Below are 22,766 nucleotides of genomic sequence, written 5' to 3' on the forward strand. Positions count from 1 at the left end.
GAAAATCATCATGCTTCCTGTTGATGTTGAATATAGTGTACATCATTTATGACAAGTTAAAACAGTAGTGGTATTATTCTCAAGACCATATTATTAAACTGTCTATTGTCAATTCAATACTATTTGTTCAGAATAGGATTGTTACATTCTGTGACATTTCAAGTTCAGGCTTCTATTGTTTCTCTTGAACAACTTTATCAGTTTGAAGTCATGTATAAAACATTAGTTACCTTGGTAACCGCTTTAATATTATATATGGTCAAGATGAGTTACAAAAACTACAATTCAAGTTAAAGCAATTACGTGACTTGTTATGCATATTTACTTATACAAGAAAATCATCATGCTTCCCCTCAATGTTCAGAGTAGTGTACGTCATTTATGACAAGTTAAGACAGTGTTATTATACACAATCCCAGGTTATTAAATCCGGTCTTTAATATCTAAATTCAGCAGACTGCTTCATCTTCTATGACAATTATATACAAGTCTAGATTTACTAAAATCATGTATTACATAATTATTGTGTGTGTTTTATCAAGAATCAACTTAAATGAGCTAAACAAAGTGGTGGGAGACCATCAATATGTGTACATGTGGTTTAAAACAGCCCTTTTATTATATATAAACACACACACACACACATTATATATATATATATATATTTTTTTTTTTTTTAAACCAAAAATGTCATTGCAGAGAATCATCTCGGAGGCTCTTCAGAGCTGTTAAGCATTTTCTTCACTCTGTCTCCATTACCATAGCAACCTGGGAGCATCTGTTTCTGTTACTGCATCTGTGTACTGCATACCAGAGGCTCATGATGCACCTGAAGCAAAACTTCATTGCACTGCAACTTCAAGCCTAAATTCCCTCCCTTTCAGTGAGGCAGCAGCCATGAAAAGAACAGTGAGCAAACAAAAATAAAAACTCCCAACAAGCTGCCACAACAAGCAAAAACACACTCCTCCAGCCCCCCCACCTCCCACTCAGCAGACGTACAAACCATTCTCTGCCAAAATATCCCAAATCACAGTTCTATCCACCCCCTTCCCCTGGATCCAGGGTAAAACACCAAATGTCTTTTCCTAATACACAAGCATCAGTAAACCTCGATCACAAGCCGCAGCCCATAGCTTCCCTGAGATGAAAACGGCAACATACAACAGCTGCCAGACACAGCTGCATCCGCATACACCATGTCAGGCTTAATCAAACAGCACTCAAAGCTATGATACCTGCCATAATTGATATTAACCATGTTTAGACAGAATAATGACATTTGTACTAGCTGCCAGACACAGCTGCATCCATGCACACCATATAAGGACTGATCAAACAGCATTCATAGCTGTGATACCTGCCATAAATATTACTATATTTAGAATAATGATGACATTTGTACTAAGAGCATGCTACTATTATTCAACCAGTATATACATGACATTTCTAAATCATGCTTTAACTGAAGAAGGCATTAGTCTCCATGACAGCATTTTTTTTTCAAAACACTCTACTGTTACTGTTATTATATATGATGCTAAATGTGTTACATTTGAGTCTGAACTCTGATGAATGGTACCTTGTTGAATTAGTTAATTACTTAAATTATTACAAGTAAAATAATGAAAAATGAAGATAAGTATTCATTGACTTCAAGTAAGGGAACAGAAACGTCTATGTTTATATGTTGGTTTGTTTGGCTTATATACAATGTAAATAGTAACCAATCTTGACCTACCTTTGTGAAGAATTACTGAACATTCTAAATAAATCATTACTGTTTCTCAGGTGTCTAAGAAACCCTCCTCTTTTTTTAAATAAAAACAGATGACATGTGATGTACCATATCAGTAGATATGAGAGATGTAGTTGTAAGAGTTATTTTTTTGGGACAGCTATCTTGGAATCAGTTTTTTGTTTCTTCTTTCTAGCATCAGTCCAAGGATTTGTTTCTTTTATTCTTTTAAGAGCATGGGGCCATCCATTACATTTCTTCTGGGATAGAAGCTATGTTGTTTTTGATGAATATTGTAGCTTCTAAGTCATTAAAGCTTCTCATCTCATTGGCAAAAAAGTATTTTTATCTTGGCTGGAAAGGCCAGCTGTGCTTTAATGTTGTTTTGTTTCAACAGTTTTATTATTGGACAGACTTTCTTCCTTTGTTTTAGTATTCTGGAAAAATAATCATCGTCAAACCTCATCAGCATTTGATTGTATTTTAAGGGTCATTTTCTCCAAGCAGATTTTAATATTAGTCCCTTGTCCAGAAACGAAAGAAATTTTATAACTATGGATCTAGGTTGAGTATTTGTTGAGTTAGAAGCAGGTTTCTATGCGCCCTTTCAATACCAAATGAAAGTATCTCAAGTCTAAAAATTCAGGAATCCAGGTTGTTAAGAATGAAATAATGTTTTCTCCTTCAGTTTTTTTCAGGCAGACCAAAGATCCTTATGTTGTTTCTCCTTTCCCTGTTTTCTAAGTCATCTATTTTGTTAAGCAGCCATGCATTCTGTTTAAGCAGAAATTCTTCTTGAAATTCTTCCTCTTTGAGTCTCCCTTCAATGTCATTTAGAGAAGTCTCTATATTTATTTTTGTATGGTGTTGCTGTAATAGTTCCATAAGAGTATGTCTGTTTTTGAGAATTTAATTTGAGGTTTTCCAAGCCATTTTAAAGCCATCCATCTTCAAAGATAGTTCCTGTAAGGAAGATGTCATCAATTGCAGTTTTTTTTTCAAAGCAGCATTTGGATGAGAATTCCTTGAGATGTTCATATTCAGTGACTCAATATAGCTCCAAGTTGCTTGACAAGAAAATTGTTGTATATCTCAACCAAAACTGACATTTATGTAGTTTAGTAGTTTATCTATAGATTTCAGACGTTTTAAACTTAAAAATAATATAATTTTCCTATATTATTATACTAGTTTATGGAGCTCTCAAAATTCGCTGCTCTCAGTTAGCCATCTAGGCTCCACCATTTGTATGAGGTTTTTGAGGTAGATTACCTTTCCACTAGTTTATATCAAGACTACCTCAGCAATAGAGCATGAACGTACGAGTCCTGGTCAATGCACTCAGTAGGCATGTGAAAGACTTCTACCTATATACTCGCCATAACGCTGAAACTCCATGTGATAATCTAGTACACTATAGTGATGGCTCTTACAAAGGATCTTCAGGAAAGGAATCACCATTTCAATAATTATTTTTTCAACCATCACCCTGGTGGGGCACCTGCTAAATAAAATACTATACAACTGTGGCATAGCATGAACAGGCCTGGCTGGCCAACAGAACTTATCAAATACAATTTGTGATGGTGTAAGTATGGTGAACAAACCCAATTCCAGTGCAATCTTACTTGCTACAGATTGGAAGGACAAGCCAGTATGTTTTTACAAATATAGAGCATGCAACATTACAAGTGTAGTCAAAGATCTGATTTATGCAGCTGTGCCTAAATGCAATATGATTATGAATGGGATTTATATAGCATACCAGCTTTGAGCATAGTATTCCCTCAACGTACAGGACCAGAAGATGGACACATTTTTCAGTTCCTGTCTGATGTGGTACTGATAAATGCTTTTCTTTTGCTTCAGAAGAGTAGAAACAATGCAGTCATGTCACAGACTGGAAACTAATACCCACAATACAATTAATGCCTTGAGAAGCACTTACTGAGGCAGGTTTTTACAGGTTATGAGGAGAGAAAAAACTTCCATCTCATCCGTCAAGCTATGCCATGTGTATACGTATCTAGCCCCAAACCAAGCAATAGATTTCGTCCCAGGTGACACCACACCAAGCAAGTTGAGAAGCGATGGTGCCATAACTGTGTCATAAATATAAATGACAAGAACCTCAATGCATAGTTCTGGGTGGAATGCTTTTTGAAGTGTTATAAGCACAGTGTCCCAACTGCACAGTAGATGCCACACCTTGGAGGTCAATATCAACACCATACTGCTGTGTAGTAAAGAATATTAAAGCTGTCATGTGTCACAAATACCAAAAGAAAATTCTTCATCAAGCTAAAGTGATAATACTCAACAGAAAAATGTTTAAGCTGTATATCTTGCCCAAGTCAACAAGAAATCTTTAGTAACTTTCAATGTACTATACCAAAAGTTGACTGAGGCATGATATGCTGTGGAACATCCAGCAAGAAGTTCAGACTACTGATGTACCACTCACCAGAAAGATGATTAATGAATCACATGCCCCAGTCAACAGAACATCTATCAGTGACAAGTACCACTCAAATATGGTCAAGTTATGTACCCTGCATTGCCAACAGAATATACTGGATTTTGCACAATGTATCTGATGTGGTCCAATATTTTTGATTTTATGGTAAATCACCAAGGATTACAGTCAATAATGCCAGTCTATTTCATATTTCTTACTGTTCAAAATATTCATGTTTATGCCAAACCTGCCCTACTTGCTTTTTAAATGAATGAGAAAAAAAAAACATTTAAAAATAGTCTCAATTTTGGGCCTTTGTTCTTCATTATTTTTGGCTTTGCCCAGAATTTTTGAGCAAAGTTGAGAGATATAGCTCCTACCAGTATCATAGAAGATATTCTTCTCCCAGTCAATACAATGAGGGCAATATGAGAAGCAAAAGTGAATGGTGCTGGATGAACAAATTATTACTCAATGGAGAGCATGCTGTTATTGGTAACTGTAACTAACTGCTTTTGTTTTATTGCTCACTTTCTTGTTATACCCATATAGATTATTCAGTTAATGGCCTGTTCTGTTATGCACTCACTAATGAAAACACTGTCTGCATAACATACTGATTTTTATGCAGCACTTGCACAATGCAATGCTAATCGCTAATTTTCGATAAGTTGACACTGGGTGTTTTGAATACTGCATGCATGCATGAAAAGCTCATACTTCAGCACAAACTTGACAGACTGTAATGTAGCTGTCCCAAGTGTGTACATGAATTAAACAAGCACTTCTGTTTTGTGGGACCATGCATAGATGTTGGATATCATACTGAATAAAATCTCTTTTGTCAGTGAAAAACATAAATATTTATCCTCACCCTTGTTTTTATTTTTTAATCTACTAAGCACAAATTATTCTTTCCTATGGTGACTTGGGAACAATATGTGGTTAAATGATTTGTACAGAATCATAAAGCAGGCAAACAGACTGTGAAGAAAGGTAGCCAATCCTTTGACAGAAGGATGCAACTCATCAAATGCTAGGCTCCAACATGGCAGTCACCACATACATTTTCCCTGTAGTTCTGAGGAGGCAGGAGTTCTACCATGTAGCACACTACCCTGAAGTACAGGGTGCCATAGATTGCACATATATAGAAATGAAGGCACCACCAGGGGAACAGGGTAGGCGCTACATAAACAGAAAGGACTACCAGTCTATCAGCTGTCAAGTCATGTGTAATGCTAAGGGAATCATCTTGAACATGTGTGTTGGCAACCCTGGCAGTTACCATGACTCGCATATCTGGCACATCTCCCAACTGTACCAGATGTTTGCTAGGGGCGATATCTCACAGGGACATTTACTGGGAGATGCAGGCTATGCACTGGAACCATGGGCAATGATACTAATCAGAAATGCACACACTGTCATGGAAGAATGCCATATTGAGGCACATGTTCAAACCAGAAATATTACAGATCATGTGTTTGGGCTGCTGAAGTCATGGTTCCAGTGCCTACACACATCTGGGGAGCCCTGCAGTACTATCCACATACATATACAGAAAGATTCACAGTATGTGCCATGCTACACAACACCATCCTGAGAAAACAGCTTCAGCAGGATCTGCAAGGGGAAGGGGCACACATCCCACCACCAATGCCAAGGTCACCACAGCCCACAGACAGATGAGATGTCAAAGGGGGAATTCACCAGCTACTGTGGGTGTAGGCAGACTTAGATGCACTCAGTATGCCCTTGCATTGGCTAAGAGACAATGCACAGCACACACAAGACCTAGGGGCTTAAAGCCTTCCTCCTACTAACATACAATTAGCAACACTGATGATGATTTTTTCACTAGTTTGGTTTTGTGTTGTGAACACTGATGCCAGGCAACTCACAACTGTTACCTCCCCATGTATTGACTGTGTACTGCTTGCATCAGAATCAGCCCTGAACTAAAACTGTACCAACTGCTGCATTTACAAGGCAAGTTCTTAACCTGGAGTGTATCGTTTAATATGAATGTGTGGCATATCCTTGTATTTCATTACTTGGTATGGTAAGCAAGTAAAAGGTGTGATATTTGTACATAAATTACATTAACATGTTATAGCAAGAGACTTATCTGACTTGTATGTGTCCACTACTAAGTAGTATGCCTCAAGCATCAAATATTCACACAGTTATACCTCTCAAAAGTAATGATGATCACTGCATGCCCTCAGTTTAGCACCATATATTTATACCGGAAAATCATCAGAGAGAGAAGTTAGAAAGTAATGATATACATTGCCGTTTCTGACTTCACAACCCTCACAAGATCATTCACTATAAAGTTGAGAAAGTCTGATACTATCAACTGTACCTTTCCAAGGCCAATATAAGTCAAAGGTACAATTGCTAGTTCAACACCACAAATTCAGATATACTAAGCACCAAGTTAGCTATGCACCCTGAGCATCAGACAAAAAGCTTGTGTATCTCTGAATCCAAAAAAATAGAAAACAGGAATATGGCACAGTTATCACTTGCACAGGGTGTTGTGTGGGGGCAGAAGCCTAGGCTGACAAAAGGTCGGTGAGAGTGTGTGCATATAAGACAGAGGTGCAGGCAGACATTTTGATAAACTAACAAATGGCCAGTGAGACAAAATTATTAACTGTTGTGTATGTGTCTGTAGGGGTCCTCCAGGTGGAATTGGTGTGTGAGTGTTTGCATGAACACAGCCAAGCTCTGTACTGGCTCTATGTCTTGGTATGTGCGACAGGTGTGAGCTGTACATGGTAGAAGTGGCAGTTAATCATTTTTGTCCTCGACCACAAAAACTGGTTCTGCCAGGAGTTGCACTGGCAAGTCTACATCCACAGTCAGATGCACTGCTGCTAGCTGAATGTGACTGATGTCTGCTGGATGAGCTCCCTTCACAGGGATGCCCAGGACCACAACCCCATGGCTTGCCACATCTGGGTGAGGACAGCACACTCACTTATAGAGCAGTGGAAGTACTGCCACTATGGGACCATGACCGGGCATGGCCACGTTGGCTAATAGCAGATGATGTGGCCATTCCCCTCCTAGCAGACATTCCATCACAGGCAATGCTTGTTCCATGACAGATACCCCTTGTTCTAATAGGTCATTCACCCGATCAATTGAGTCGGCAACACAGTGGAGGCAGTCACTCATGTCAGCCCATGCCACATATACAACTCTGAGCATTTGTCTGGAGCACCTATGCGAATGTGCCTGTGTCTCCGTGAAGGCCATAAACATACATTGAGTGGCACAGGAAGAGACACCTGCACCAGGTGGAGGAGGGACAGCAGGCTCCTCCAAGCACCTCTATCAACCCTCCTGTATGGCACCTCACCCATGCTTTGGCTATGACCAGAGTCAACAGGCACTGAAGCTGCAGTAGCCACATTTCTCTGATCAATGACCTCCCCCTCCAACTGGCCAATATCTGATGGCTCACTGGAATGGGTAGGTGTAGGCCTACTGGCTGTGTCCAATGGAATTGCAGGGGATGGCTGTACGTCAACATCAGTGTCAGATTCAACCTCTGCACCACCCCCCCCCCCAACTGTGCCTCAGTTTGGCTACTATCATCAGAGTCTGCTGATTGACATCACGTGGCAAAGGCCCTACACTCCCACTGTCATGATCACCTGAGATAAAAAGCAACAAACATATGAAAAAATTAATATGTACACTACTACAGTCCAATATATGTGCGATGCAGTCCATAGCCCAATCACAGGAACAGAAGAAATTAATGGAGAGTTTGGATGTGCTTATCTCATTTGCACAATGTGCAGCAGTGTTTAAACTGGTCAACTGGACTATCCAGGAAGCAGACAGGACCCAGACAGCCAAAAACAGAAACGAGATGCCTTTAATTAATACTATTGGGCATCATGCAAACCCACTAAGTGGCGTTGCACAGCAGTTAAAAGCGAGCCCTTAATGATTAGTAAAATAAGGAATGTCATGTAGCAGTAGGTGTAAGTGTAGGGCTGGAATACAGATGGTGCTGGGTTCTAGTTCAGAACGTGCAACCTTCTTTTTACTGTTGTGACACCACAGTTTACAGCAATGAACTGCAAAATACACAAGTGTTATTTTAATCTTCTTGTGACAACAGCTGTAAGTGTAGGACTGCCATACACATGGTCTCTGTTTCTAATACAGGATATTCCATATACTTTTACTGTCGTTCCATTTCCCATTACAGTCAGTCTCACTTAACACTTCAGAAAGTGCACCTGATATTCATTATATTTATGAGGGATGAGGCACTATTATTGTGTCAGTTATTTATCTAGCTATGTATGATCACATTTATTAACAGATGTATGACTGGGTATAATGTGTACTAAATTCCTGTAAGTATAATGTTATGTGCACTTGCATGGCTTTCACATTTGCTGAAGATGCACGCAACTGCCTGCACATCCAGTAACCTTGCAATTGCAAGAATTGAATTGAATTCCTCACTGCTTGGCACTACTGCTCTCAGCTTTCCCTCACGCAAATGCGTTCCTCGTGGGTGTGTACTCCCAAGCAACATGTTTGCCCGATGGTAAATGGAGCAGAGCAGTGCAAAACTTTACACATTCCAGTAAACCTGATAACTGGAACTGGTGGGAAACATCAGTATCCATTGCTCTAGATCCACTGTTAGGCATGGCAGGTATTTGTGTGGAAGGTACAAGGTTTAAGGCACAGAGGTGGGATGTCCAGGGTATTCACTGGACTCCTAGTTAAGAACCATAGCCAAAGGCTTCTGCAGGGAGAGGATTCTGGCTCCCAGTACAAGTCTGAGGCTTGGGATAGTTTAGTCTGGGCTGTATCAAGTGCCATAGGTATCCCACTCACTGGAGAGTAATGTACGCATCATTTCAATGACCTATGGGAGGAACAGGGATACACTCAATGGATGGATTGAGGAATTTAGGACCGAGGATGAAGAAAGTATTTCAGGATGGTTATTCAGTGGAATATATGGGTCAAAGGAAATGGGAATACTTATATTAATTGGTAGGGGGGGGGATAAAGGCAGGTTTGTAGTAGTAAAGGACTACTGGCAAGGGAGGAGGATTATGTTAGTGTGTATTTATAGTCCACTAAAACTACTACAATGGAGCTTAAGAAAATTCTGGTAGAAATAATTTCAGCAGGGAATATTACTTAACAGGTGAGGACTACAACTAGATGTATAACTGTGAGAATGTATCGTGGGGGGGGGCAAGAAGGGAAAACATAACAAAACGGGATAGATTTTTAAAAAATATATGGAAATATTTGGTATGGAAATGCACATTCAGTAGCAAGAGCTTGGACATAATTTGCATATTATTTCCCAAGGTACAAAAACTGGGCTAGGCTACACAGAAATTATATTTCACAAGAACATGTGCATTTAAAGCTTTGATACATATCCAATAACTATTCAGATCACCCGCCACTAATAGCGAAAATTATAATTCAGGGTAATCAAAAAGAGACACCGACACTTCTCCACCTATCCATTAAATAGAGAGGAATTTAAGAAATAGGTAGTGGAAATTATTCAGGAGTTAAGGAAAATAAAAATTTCTTCAGAAAATATAGTTAGGCAATGAGATAAAATGAAAGGGGAGTTTAAAAATAGGGTAAAAATAAAATAAAAAGATATGGTTAAGTAACAAATACTATTGTAGGGACTGTCAAAGGTTAACGTATTGCAGAATATGAGGAATCTCATAGAACAAGAGGAGGAGCAACTTTAGAATGCTAAAGAGAAAATAATGGACTACTTGGATAATATGTACAAGTTTAAGGATTGCTGTTAAGCAACTGTTTTTGATAATAACTGCAGACCACAAACAATTAACACAATGGCTCAGGTAACAAAGTGGAAAGGGCTGTTGTCAAGCTTAGGGAGCCTATAAGAAGGGAAATAACCAAACATCCTGTAGAGATATTAGATATATTTCAGAAATGTTATGAAAATCTCTATAAAGCAGATAAATGCGGAAATAAAGAAAAAATACAAATGGAAATTTATGGAAAAATTAAATATGCAAAGGTCAGCGGTAGATATGGCTCAATTTTTAACAGTTAGGGTAGGAGGAGATGAGATAAAAATGGTGATGTACAACCAATCTACAGGAAAGTCTCCAGGAATAGGTGGCATTCTTGTGGAAGTTTAAAACCTAGGAGAGAAGAAAGTGATAAAGATCTGGAAAGTTTTGTTAAACAGTATTTTAAAAGTAGGAGAAGCACCAACATCTTGGAAGAAAGCAGTTGTGGCTGTAATACCCAAAGATGGTAAAAACCCATCAGATTCAGCTTCATATAGGCCCAATTCAATTCCAAACCATGATTATAAAGTGTTTTCTATCTATAATGGGTAAAAGAATGACAAAGATGTTGCCAAAATTCTTATATATGGATCAATGTGGTTTTCTGCTGGGGAGGCAAACATTTGACATTAATAAAACAATGATCATCCAGATGGAAGCCGAATGCAAGAAAGTTCTGATGTTGCTGGTGGGTCTTGATGCAGGGACAGCATTTGACAAGATTTAGCTGGGATTTTATGAGTGAAGTAACAAAAGCATTTACATTCCCCTGATGCAATAATAAGTTTAATTATGAGGATATATGAGGGATCGAAGGTGATCAGTGTGTGTGTGTGGGGGGGTCCTCTCTGTTAAGTTCTGCTTGAACAGAGGAACTAGACAGGGTCGTCTTTCTTCCTTTTTGTTACTTGGATTATTATTGAGAACCACTGATGAAGAAAACTAAGGGACTCAAACTCAAGGATATAACTGGAAAGGTAATCAAAAAAGTTGGCTTTATTTGCAGATGATATTCTGTACCTGATAAAACCAGAAAAGGACATTTCAGTATTGTGGAACATTCTGAGACAGTTTCAAGTCGTTTCAGGATACATAATTAATGAAGACAAAACAAAGACAATAGCTGTATACTATGTACCCATACAAGAATTTGTTCAGCAATACCTATATTTACGAGGACATGATAAAATGAAGTACTTAGGAGTATGGGTTAAAAACGTTTATGTTATGGCAACTAAGGATATATGGGAATAAACTAAACAAAAGGTAATATAAAAACTGAGAAACTGGAAGCTCTGTTTTATGGCTATTGATAGCAAGATACAAGCATTGACAGGTTTTAGTTGATTTGGTTTTATACACAGGTCAGGTATATTTTTATCAACCATAGAAGTTGTGGATAGCAATCAATAAAGAGTTGAAGTATTTTATTTGGGAGGGAAAGAGAGTCAAGTGGGATAAATTGATCCTTCCAATAGAACAAGGTGGTTTGGGATTACCTGATTTGAAAGGATACTCAAGAGCTACACAGTTATGGCTCCTATGCATAGCACAAGCAGAAATATATAATTCAAAGTTGAAAGGTATGATGGTGAAACGGGGGATGCTCAAGAAATAATGAGACTGGGATTTTAGATGCAGATCCTTAAGGAGAACAATAGCCATACAGATTATATTCATAAAGCAGCAGAAAGCATTCTAAAAACTAAGCCAATGATGGAATGAAGAAGGGAAATTCTGCCGACAGGGATAACTGCAATTAGGAGTACAGAGAACAGGCAAGGAGGGCTGGAATTTACTGGAGAAAACTGACAAAGGAACCAAAGTATTTGGAGCAAATAATTAGAGGGAGAAAAGTAATGAATGGGAAGAGGCCAAGAACACATTTGGATTGCAAGTTAGAGAATCCATTCCCTATCAAGGACAGATATCAGACTATAGGCAAAGAGAAAGGAATACGAGGATCCTAAGTCAAAGACCAGCACTGGTAGAGTTTTTAAAAGAAAAACAGAACAGAAGCTGTTGTTAAAATGGTATAATTATTACAGCATAACTATTGGAATTAATCAGACAAGATTAGAAAGGATTGGAGAAGCAAATCACAAAAAAAATTCAATTAGAGGATATATGTATGGCTCCCAAATATGCAACAAAGGTCTAGAGGATTTAGGATTTTTGCTTGGAATTGTTTGTATAGGTAGGTTTGCACGCCAAGCAGACTCAGTATATTTTTTTCTCAGGTAGATTGCAAATGATGGAGATGTGATGGGGAAGAAAGTATTAACTGGGAACAAATTTTGTGAGAGTGTAATGGGTTGGGAGACTTTAAAATTCCTTGTAGACTACTCTGTCAGAAATACTGGGTGAGCAAATTGATGCAAGTAAGAAAATGATTTTTCTGAGCTGTAACACTGAATCTGGATTGCTTCGAGTAAGGATTTTCTGAATTTAATTCTAGTGGCTGCCAAAAAAGCCATTACTATAAAATGGAAATGAGAGTCTAAACCAACTACATTAGAAGTGGTGAATATATTAACAGAATGAAAAGAAATGGAAGCGAGACTTTTAGAAAAAAGGAGGAGCCAATTACATAAAAAATGGGAACTGTGGAAACAATACATGCATGATTTGATGGAGGAAAGTTGTTTAATGGAATGCAGGAATTGCATGAGCTACATTATATTTAACTGACAATGACTTGAATAGAAGATTAAATATGATGCACAATGTTTGCAACTTAAAATGCGTCAATATGGTTTGTTTTCATTTAGATAATGTAGGATTGTCTATGTCAGAAGTGATAATTCAAAAAAAGATGCTTTTTGTTTAAATAAATAAAATCTCTCTACAAACTGATGCAGAGCACTATCTGAACACAGTAACATCTCACTGAACCAAACAGCAGTGTTGTTACCAGATACTTAAGGGTTGAAGAGTAAATGGTTACTGCACTCAGAGCAAATTCTGCCTTTATAAATGAATGGTGAATGGAACAAAGTCAGCCTATGAACTGATGTAGTAGTATGACCTTGAATTGAAGGGGGGGAGGGTTATGGCCAAGGTTCAATAGCTACTCAAGCAAGTCTCCACCATACAAGTCAAGGGATTTTCTGTAAGACATTATCAACAGAAATGTAGCTATGGCGGGGCAAGAGGGACAATAGCCCTAGTCAGAGTGGGGCAAGAGGGACAATAGCCCTAGTCAGAAAGTGTTGGGTGGGAGTGATCAGCTATCCATCATCTCCCGCATTCATTTGTTCTGCAGTGCTGTGTGTGTGTGGCCTACACTGCAGCAATTGTTTGCTACATTTATAGCAAGCAATTTGCTACAGTTCAATAAAACATTTTTTTTAAATTAAAACATGAGCACCATAGTGCTCCATGCTGGCAAGGTATAAACTGTAGCAACTGTTTGCTAGATTCTTAGGAAGCATTTTGCTGCAGTTTAATACGAGAAGTTTCTTTTTGTCAATAAAACATGAGCACCATAGTGCTCCATTAAGGCAAGGTACAAACTATAGCAACTGTTTACTACATTTGTAACAAGCAGTTTGATACAGTTTAAAAGAAGAAATGATTGTTTTTAATGTGCAGAAAGAGGATTGGGGGCAAGGCACAGAAATGAGATCCAAATGGCTGGGGGATATGTCGTGCATCACCAATAGAATAGAGGGTGGAGTACTGGCTTTTGATCACCAATTACATCACATCATCATGCCTCTATTCTTGGAAAATTAAAGACTGTGCTTAATTCTTGCAGTGTTCAACTTTATTGATTTCTTAATTCTAGAGTGTCTGCATGGATATATTCAGTTAATTTAGGTGACGCTTACTCCAAGTTTCTCAAAATACTACAAAATCTCACTGTGTAGTGTAACAGGTCTTTTAAAATTACACAGAAATTTGAGGTTAAGGAGGATGCCAGAAGCTCTTGTAGTAATAGTAGCTTAACGTTTTGTATTATCTAAAAACATTATTTATTTTTTTATTTTATTAAAGTTTCAAAGTTCCAAAACTTTGATATTCTGGCCTCGACAGGCCGAATTTCGAAGTTTTGGAATTTCCACCTTTCAAAGTAGATCCATGAAGTGCAGATTAGTGAAATGCTACAAACTTTCTGGGAGCACTGAAGGCAAATAAGAGACTGAAAGAATACTACATTTCAAGTCAGTGGATGCTACAGGTTCAAATGCTACCTTAATAAAATTCTGTAGCACAATACTGATGTCCCAAGTTGGCCCAGAATCCCTCAACAGGGATCGCAAAAGCACAGATTGGAATTCAGACCCAGAATGGGATCCATGACTCAGGGTGGCAACACTAGGGAAGGGCATAGAAAGGGAAATCAAACTTGACCAGGCTAAAAGGGGACAATGATAATTCATTTTGCCTTGCATCAGGCCACATTCTGCAGAAACTTGACTAGGAGAGGAGTTGGAGGGTAAGCATACAGGAGACTGGAGGACCAATAATGAACTAAATCATCCCTCGAGGACTCTCCCCCTCATGAAGGATCAGGGTGAAGCCACTGTTGCATTTGGCATTAGAGTTTGAAAGAGGTCACAGGAGGGCTACCTCCAGTGGCTGAGGGACTGTTGACATGGCAGAATAGACCTGCTCAGTTTGTCTACTACGATGCTGGACTTCTAGATGTGGATTGCAATTGGAAAGCACAAATATCCATTGCAACTGGAAAGCACTATGGAGACACTGCACATTGCCACACTCTCATGGCTTCCTGACTTATCAGGAAAGAACTGGTTCCATCTTGTCTTTTGATGCACCTGACTAAGGTCATTGACAGTACAGCAATGGCAGCCATGAGGAGGAAATCGTAAAAGGCCTCCAATGCAAACAGAACTGTCTGCATCTCAAGGAGACTGATGTGAGGGGCTGGCCTCAGTCTGGGACCAGGTACGTTGCACCATCCTTCCTTCAAACTTCTCCATCGCACAAAAGAGAAACATCTATACTCACAGTGGCTGTTGGCAGGAAAAACCCAAAGGAGTGTGATAAGAAAGTAGGACAAAAAGTCATCCACCAAAGTAGATGCACCACTAGCCAGAGAGTCTACTGGAGAATTCTTATAAAACATTGCATGCGGGACCAGACTGACAGTTGCAGTCATGGACCCTAATAGGTGGAGAGTCAAGTAAGTCTGCAGATTCTGATAATGCAAAATCTGCAAAGCTTAAAGATGTAGAGACGACAGTTTGGACAGAGGTAAACTGGTTATCTGGGAAGCAATGTACAGGTGGCTACTTATGAATTCTAGGATCTGAACTGGCTCCAGTTTGGATTTTTTTCACATTTTATTTTAATCCTTAGAGACTAGCAAAGATGAATTAAGAAGTTTTTTGCTTGGACTGGGGAATCTTCTGTGGTGGCCCTGATGAGCCAGTCATCTAAGTTTGGGAACACTTGGAACCCTTGCAACCTGACATGGGCTGCTATCACTGCCATACATTTGGTGAACACTGGGGGAACTGTGGTGAGACCAAAGGGCAGTGCTCTGAACTGAAAATGACTGACTTCCAGCCAGAAGCATAGGAACCTCCTGGACTGTCTAGCTATCTTGATGTGATAATAGAGATCTTGGAGGTCCATAGAGCACATCCAGCTGTCCATTCAGGTCCACAGAGCACATCCAGCTGTCCTTCCTCAGAAGAGGCAGTATGGCCTGTAACATGACCATGAAAAGATATCTGCTTGACAAATTTGTTCATTTGGCTTAATTCCAAGATTGGCCATAAGTCCCCATTCTTTTTCAATACTAAAAAGAACCTGAGTAGACTCCAGATCCTTTTTTGTCTGGTGGGACCTCCTGGATTACCCACTTGTTAATCTGATCTGATGTTTCCTACACTGCCATCCATTATTGTCAGGATGGAACATTTGGAATGGTCTTGCTGAGGACAGGCAAAAAGGATAAAATGACATCGGATTATCACTTTCAGCATCCAATAATCGTATGTTCATAGGTTCATACTAGGCTATCTGCCCTAGGGTATTTATAAGCCTAGCCAGAGTGTGTTTGGCTTTTGCCACCCATTTTAAATTAATTTTGCTATGCCCTTTTTCGAGGTTAGTATACTGTGCCTCTGACTAACAGTGACGCAGAAGTGATACCCGGGGTACACCTTCGATCTCCCATCCACTCATCAAGATTCCTCTTGAAGAGAGTCAATGAGGGACTCTGCCTAACCTGGACTGGGATTTTATTCCAGAGTGAAGGGAGCCTCTGGGTTATGAATCTGTCCCTCCAGCATGTACTATTTATTTCAGTGCTGAGGTTCAAGTCTCTTAAGCGCGTAGCTCGATGGGATTTGGATTTTCTGAGGTGCAGCATGTCCATTAATTCCGGGTTGGACATGGCTTTATATGTCAGGCACAGATTGCCTCTGAGCAGGCGGTATGCCACTGAGTAGAGCTGGAGTTTCTTTAACCAGGCAGCATATGGCATCTGTTTGAGCCCTTTGATCCTCTTGGTGAGGTACTTTTGGGGTCTTTCCAGTTGCTGCAGGTGTCTGGTAAGGTACATCCCAAAAGGGGCATTGTACTCAATTATAGGCTTGATGAGGGATGAGTAAAGAGGCACGATGACCTCCCCTGATCTAGATGTGAATCCCTTCATGATTAGGTGGGCTATATAAAATATTTTTCTAACCACTTTGGCCACATGGTTGTCAAATGAGAGATTGCTATCAACTTGGGTCCCCAGGTCCCTAATTACTTCTTCCGTACTTAATGGATTACCACCTATGTGGTAATTTGTGGGCACTTTGATTTTGCCAAAGGGGATGACTATACACTTTTTGGCATTTAGCTTGAGGCCATGACTCTGGCCCCATTTGTCTGTTTCTATGAGGCCCTTTTGGGGGATGCTTGTGTTGGCTGGAGAGTCTATTATGGCGCCCAGTTTGCAGCCATCTAAGAACTTGGTCAGCCACAGTCCTTCCATGTTGGCCTGTATCTCAGAGAAATATATACCGAACAAGTGAGGTCCCAGGACTGAGCCTTGTGGGACACCTCTTGTAACTGGTTTGGAGTCTGACATGGCTCCAGCAATTCTAACCATGTGGGTTCTGTCCTTGAGACAGTTTGCAACCCATCTAGTGACATAGGGGTTTATATTTAAGCTGGTGAACCTATCTATAATGCCCAAGTGGGGTATTGTATCGAAGGCTTTTGCGAGGTCCAGGTAGGCTGTGTGGACCACCTTCCCCTCTTCAATGGCCTTGTGATAGCCAACCAGGCATGATGGTGGAGAGAAGTGCCCTGGGCTACCTCCAAAGTAGGTCAGTTAAGCAATCCTTCAGGAGCACTGGAAGGAAGGGTTTGTCAGATAAAGTACAACAAACCCATTACTTCTACATTCCACCTATGCATCTTGAGCATCATCCATTGTGTGTGTGTGGGGGGGGGGTCCACTGGAAGTGTCCTTAGTAAAGCTCTGAAACTTTTAGAACAACAAAAAGGTTCCCTTTCCCACCCTTCTGGTTGCATAAAAAAGACTTCCAAGGTTTAGTAAAAAGTGGATTCCAATGAAATACAATGTTTTGCTGTTCTGCTCACCCCTGGTAAGGGTGTTCTTGACCTTGCATTCAAACAAGGTGGACCAATCAAATGGATAATCAGGAAAGGAGTCTTAAAACTTTATGCAAAATCACACAGACTCATCCAGGTGTGGTGGAAAATGGTATGGCTGGTACCAGTTTCCGCTGTGCCATCTGTTGCATTTGACAATAGGTACATAGTCACGTTAATAGACTACATGGTGGCCAGTTGTGATCCCACTATCCTACATGATTCCACCATTGTGGCACCTGACAGAGATTTTGACAACTCCCAAATCAAATCCCTTCCAAGTCTAAGTGAACCATGTAGTTCAACAGTCACAGGGTAAAGGTCACCAAAGTATACACACACTTCCCAAATCTTTCTGGAACCCTAGAATCCAGTGCTCTTTTAGTAGCCACTGCTGCCACAACAGCATCCACTGTGGGCCCCTTACTTTAGTGTGCCCTGTTTCAAGCAGAGAATTCTAAGGGCGCATAAGTGGCCAGGCATCAATGAGATCACCTCCATCACACCAGTGTTAAAACTCAAGGCTTTAGAAAGAAACAAAATTGTAGACAAGTGTCTAAAATGCTAGTAGTTAATGAAAATTCATACCAATATTAAGCACATGGGTATATATATTTGTATATTTGAAATCAATGTATGAGTTATGGGGTTTTTTTCTGGGGAGAGAAGGGTTAAACTTGTGGTGATGATGTCATGATTTTTCACTTAATGATTCATCCAATAACGCAGAAGTATGCATTATTTAAACCTTGTATGTTTTTACTCATTTGTCTGATGAAGTTTATATTTTAATAAACGAAAGCACTCACAAGGATTTTTTACAATTAAAACTTTCTAATTTTACATTCAAGACTTTTTTTCATTTGCTGTGTGGATTTCTGATATAAAAGATAGCTACTGTCAAAATTTCAAATCTTGGTAACACAGGCAGCCTGCATCCTTGCAATCGATAGAAATACCTTTAGGTCAAAGGTTGGTATCCTGAACTATAAAAATAGGTGAAAATTAGAAACTTCAGTTCCTTTTATAACCTAGGGTTTTACCAAAAATGACTACCTTAAAGTTTCTTACAGCTCAGTTATACAGAGGGATTAAAGCCCTAACTGCAGCACAGGTGACCAGTGACTGGTAGGCCAGATATCTGCCAGGGCAGTAATGTAGGAGAAGAATTCTAAGGCTTAAACCTGCTCACATCTTTTCAGGGGAAGGGATGGGGAGCATGTGCCCAGGCATACACAACCCAGTGGGGACCAGGGTCACATGAAGATGTTGTCTATCACAGTGGGTATAGCCATTCATTACCTAAGCATGCAGGGGCATGGAAATTAGTCAAAACCCACTGGATGGCAACTCCTTGAATTCTACATATGTGCACAGTGGATGGTTGGGGTAAAACAGAAAATGATCTACCAGAATTATATTCCCACAATTAGATCTCTATCTAAGCTGTAGGGAACAGAATGATAGTGCAGAACATGGTATTTAGCAGGCAGAAAAAAAATCTCACATGCTTCAAAAGCATCTTGGACGAAAGTATGAATTTAAGCAACATTTCTAACCATGTCTCCAAATTACGGGCCTACACCTACTCTCAGGTTTATAATACCCTACACTACAAGATGGACAGTTATTACTGCTAAAAAAACTGTAAGGCTACAGTCAACCGTTCTATCCAGATTATATTAAGCACATGGGTGTATATATTTGTATATTTGAAATCAATGTATGAGTTATGGGTTTTTTTTCTGGGGAGAGAAGGGTTAAACTTGTGGTGATGATGTCATGATTTTTCACTTAATGTTTCATCCAATAACGCAGAAGTATGCATTATTTAAACCTTGTATGTTTTTACTCATTTGTCTGATGAAGTTTATATTTTAATAAACGAAAGCACTCACAAGGATTTTTTACAATTAAAACTTTCTAATTTTACATTCAAGACTTTTTTTCATTTGCTGTGTGGATTTCTGATATAAAAGATAGCTACTGTCAAAATTTCAAATCTTGGTAACACAGGCAGCCTGCATCCTTGCAATCGATAGAAATACCTTTAGGTCAAAGGTTGATATCCTGAACTATAAAAATAGGTGAAAATGAGAAACTTCAGTTCCTTTTATCACCTAGGGTTTTACCAAAAATGACTACCTTAAAGTTTCTTCCAGCTCAGTTATACAGAGGGATTAAAGCCCTAACTGCAGCACAGGTGACCAGTGACTGGTAGGCCAGATATCTGCCAGGGCAGTAATGTAGGAGAAGAATTCTAAGGCTTAAACCTGCTCACATCTTTTCAGGGGAAGGGATGGGGAGCATGTGCCCAGGCATACACAACCCAGTGGGGACCAGGGTCACATGAAGATGTTGTCTATCACAGTGGGTATAGCAATTCATTACCTAAGCATGCAGGGGCATGGAAATTAGTCAAAACCCACTGGATGGCAACTCCTTGAATTCTACATATGTGCACAGTGGATGGTTGGGGTAAAACAGAAAATGATCTACCAGAATTAAATTCCCACAATTAGATCTCTATCTAAGCTGTAGGGAACAGAATGATAGCGCAGAACATGGTATTTAGCAGGCAGAAAAAAAATCTCACATGCTTCAAAAGCATCTTGGACGAAAGCATGAATTTAAGCAACATTTCTAACCATGTCTCCAAATTACGGGCCTACACCTACTCTCAGGTTTATAATACCCTACACTACAAGATGGACAGTTATTACTGCTAAAAAAACTGTAAGGCTACAGTCAACCGTTCTATCCAGATTAAGTATTGCAAGTTTTGAAGACTGAAAAACCAAAATACCATGCCAAATAAGAGAACACTCTTTAGGCCAGGAGTCTCAATCATGGCTGAAATCCTGAAATCCCAAAGATCAGAATTAATCATTAGTGGATATCTTGAAAATAAGTTGAAATCTTACTTGTCAAAATTGTACTACTTGTACAGTATTGGCTAGAAGATATAATTCAAAGATCTAAAATTTGAGGAAGTCTTAAGAGTAAAAACAAAAGACCTTATTAGTAAAGTTTGTGACTGTTGTTTTTTAATATGTAAAGTTTGTGACTTGGTTTTTAATAAGTAATCAGTGTGCTCATTCCATGAGAATAAATCTAGCTAATCCAACCTTCTCAATGTATTTTACACAGATTCTCATCATACATTTAGTTTTAAGCATTATAATTACACACAGTTAGTCTGTGGATGATCATACATTTAGTTTTAAGCATTATAACTACACACAGTTAGTCTGTGGATGAGATTATAACTTAACTCTTGGCATTTCTGCATGCAAGTTAAAAAAAAAAAAAAAAAAAGCCCATTTATCTGACAATTAAACATGTACAAGTCAATGCACAAGACTTCCCCCACTAGCATTTATAGTGGCTGTTGAATCCATGATCCAGTCAAGTCCCACTGATGTTCTAGTCATTTCCTTTTCTAGTAATGTCAAGGAGAGCTAGCTAGATAAGCTGCAGACATCTATTTTCCTCAGAACTACCTACTTGCGCTTACAAAATCCCAGTTATTTGCAGGTTTGTGAACTGTCACTGTTAAATCTTAAACCTTCAGTATTAATCAACTGCTACCTTAACTGTCCTGGCAAAATGAAGTTAAGATGAAATATTTAGGCACATACCGTCTTGGTATACTGTCCTCATTCATTTGTATTACTTAAACTGATTAACTTAGTCCAAAATTGAAACTCAATTTCTATACCCTTTGATCAGAAAATTTTTCATAAGATCTTCCATATTATTCAGTCTAGTACTAAACTTGCAGTAGGAATTAAGATGCTTACAAAAATTGTTTCAGCCTCATGGCACAGAAGAATAAAGGCATAACCCATGTTAACTATTTGGACTGTTGTTGGAGCACCTGATGGTCAGCTGTAGAGAGTGGGATTGAGTTTCTTAAACACAATATTGTGTACGTTCTCTGGTCTCCAGACAGACACTACCTTGCAACACAATATTAGGCAAAATAAATCAGAAGAACTTGAATTATCTAGCTTTTATCTATTTGCTTGCTTTATGCTTAAACTCAGATTTCTGCTGGAGTGACCTAGGCTACCAGAGCAGGTGAAATCGCTGCAAGTTAAGTACCACTTCAGAGTGCTTTAAATTAACTTCCAAACGTAAACATTCAGATGTTAAAATTGTCAGTGCCAATATACTGCATACATAACTTGGCTTCCATTTCTAACCTATACTACTAGCAGGATTCAAAGTGCTAAAGTACTCATTCTCTTCTCTAAAGTAATGGGTAGTTTAACTATTCATTCCATACTATACATTTGGTTTCCTGCTAGGCATAAGGGTCTCATTTTTTTTAGCAGAGACCTGTCTTTAAATGTACCAAATATGGATCATTCTAGGTCCTATCATGTTTTTTTTTTTTAAAGTATGCATATCTCAGTTTTGCTATATACACATTCAACAGTTGTGTCAATATGGCCTAGATTAATTATACGGCACAACAGCTAATCAAGTCTTACACACCTTACATTTCCAAATGCATAATTAAAATATACTGTGGCTCATTTTTCCCTGAATTCTATTTATCACTAATTTACAATGTACCTGATTGTATGATTTAGAAGAGAACCTCAAGCACTGAGCTGTTATCAATACTTCCTACACAGATGTTACTTGGAATATGGCTGGACATCAGACCACTTCAATAGTAAGTTTATACCTCAATCCTTTTCTAAGTAATTACACTACACAAGCCATCCTAATGTCTAATATTTTGATTCCTTATGACTGTATATGTGAAAAACAATATCAGTTTACTCCTGCCCAAACTACTTGATCTTTAGTTTTATACAATACCCATATTTCACACTTACTCCCTAAAACAAAAGGAATACAATAGTGGGTTATATTAATTTATGCACATAAGCTTATCTCAAAGAAGATAAGGAAAAATAACCAACCCTAAGAGTCTACTTAGCTTGGCTGCTGTGTAATACAAAACAGAGATGTCAACACCATACAGATGGGGTTTTCTTAGTCTACAGATTTGGGTTTATGCCAAAGCTAGGTTTGGCAGGAGAATCTGTCACATAAGGTTATACATGGGTGATTAGTTATACGCTAAAGTACAAAAGTTGCTATCTGAGCCTTA

At 38.9% G+C, this 22,766-nt stretch overlaps 1 protein-coding gene across 2 annotated transcripts in view; it reads right to left on the minus strand.

Moving 5' to 3' along the window:
• The window catches only part of MOV10 (Mov10 RISC complex RNA helicase), an 892,455-nt gene that overhangs the window by 542,823 nt on the left and 326,866 nt on the right, over positions 1–22,766 (minus strand). The window lies entirely within an intron of this gene.

This window comes from Protopterus annectens, chromosome 7.part0 (genome assembly GCF_019279795.1).
Source record: "Protopterus annectens isolate FY-2018-M chromosome 7.part0, PAN1.0, whole genome shotgun sequence".
Taxonomy (NCBI): domain Eukaryota; kingdom Metazoa; phylum Chordata; order Ceratodontiformes; family Protopteridae; genus Protopterus; species Protopterus annectens.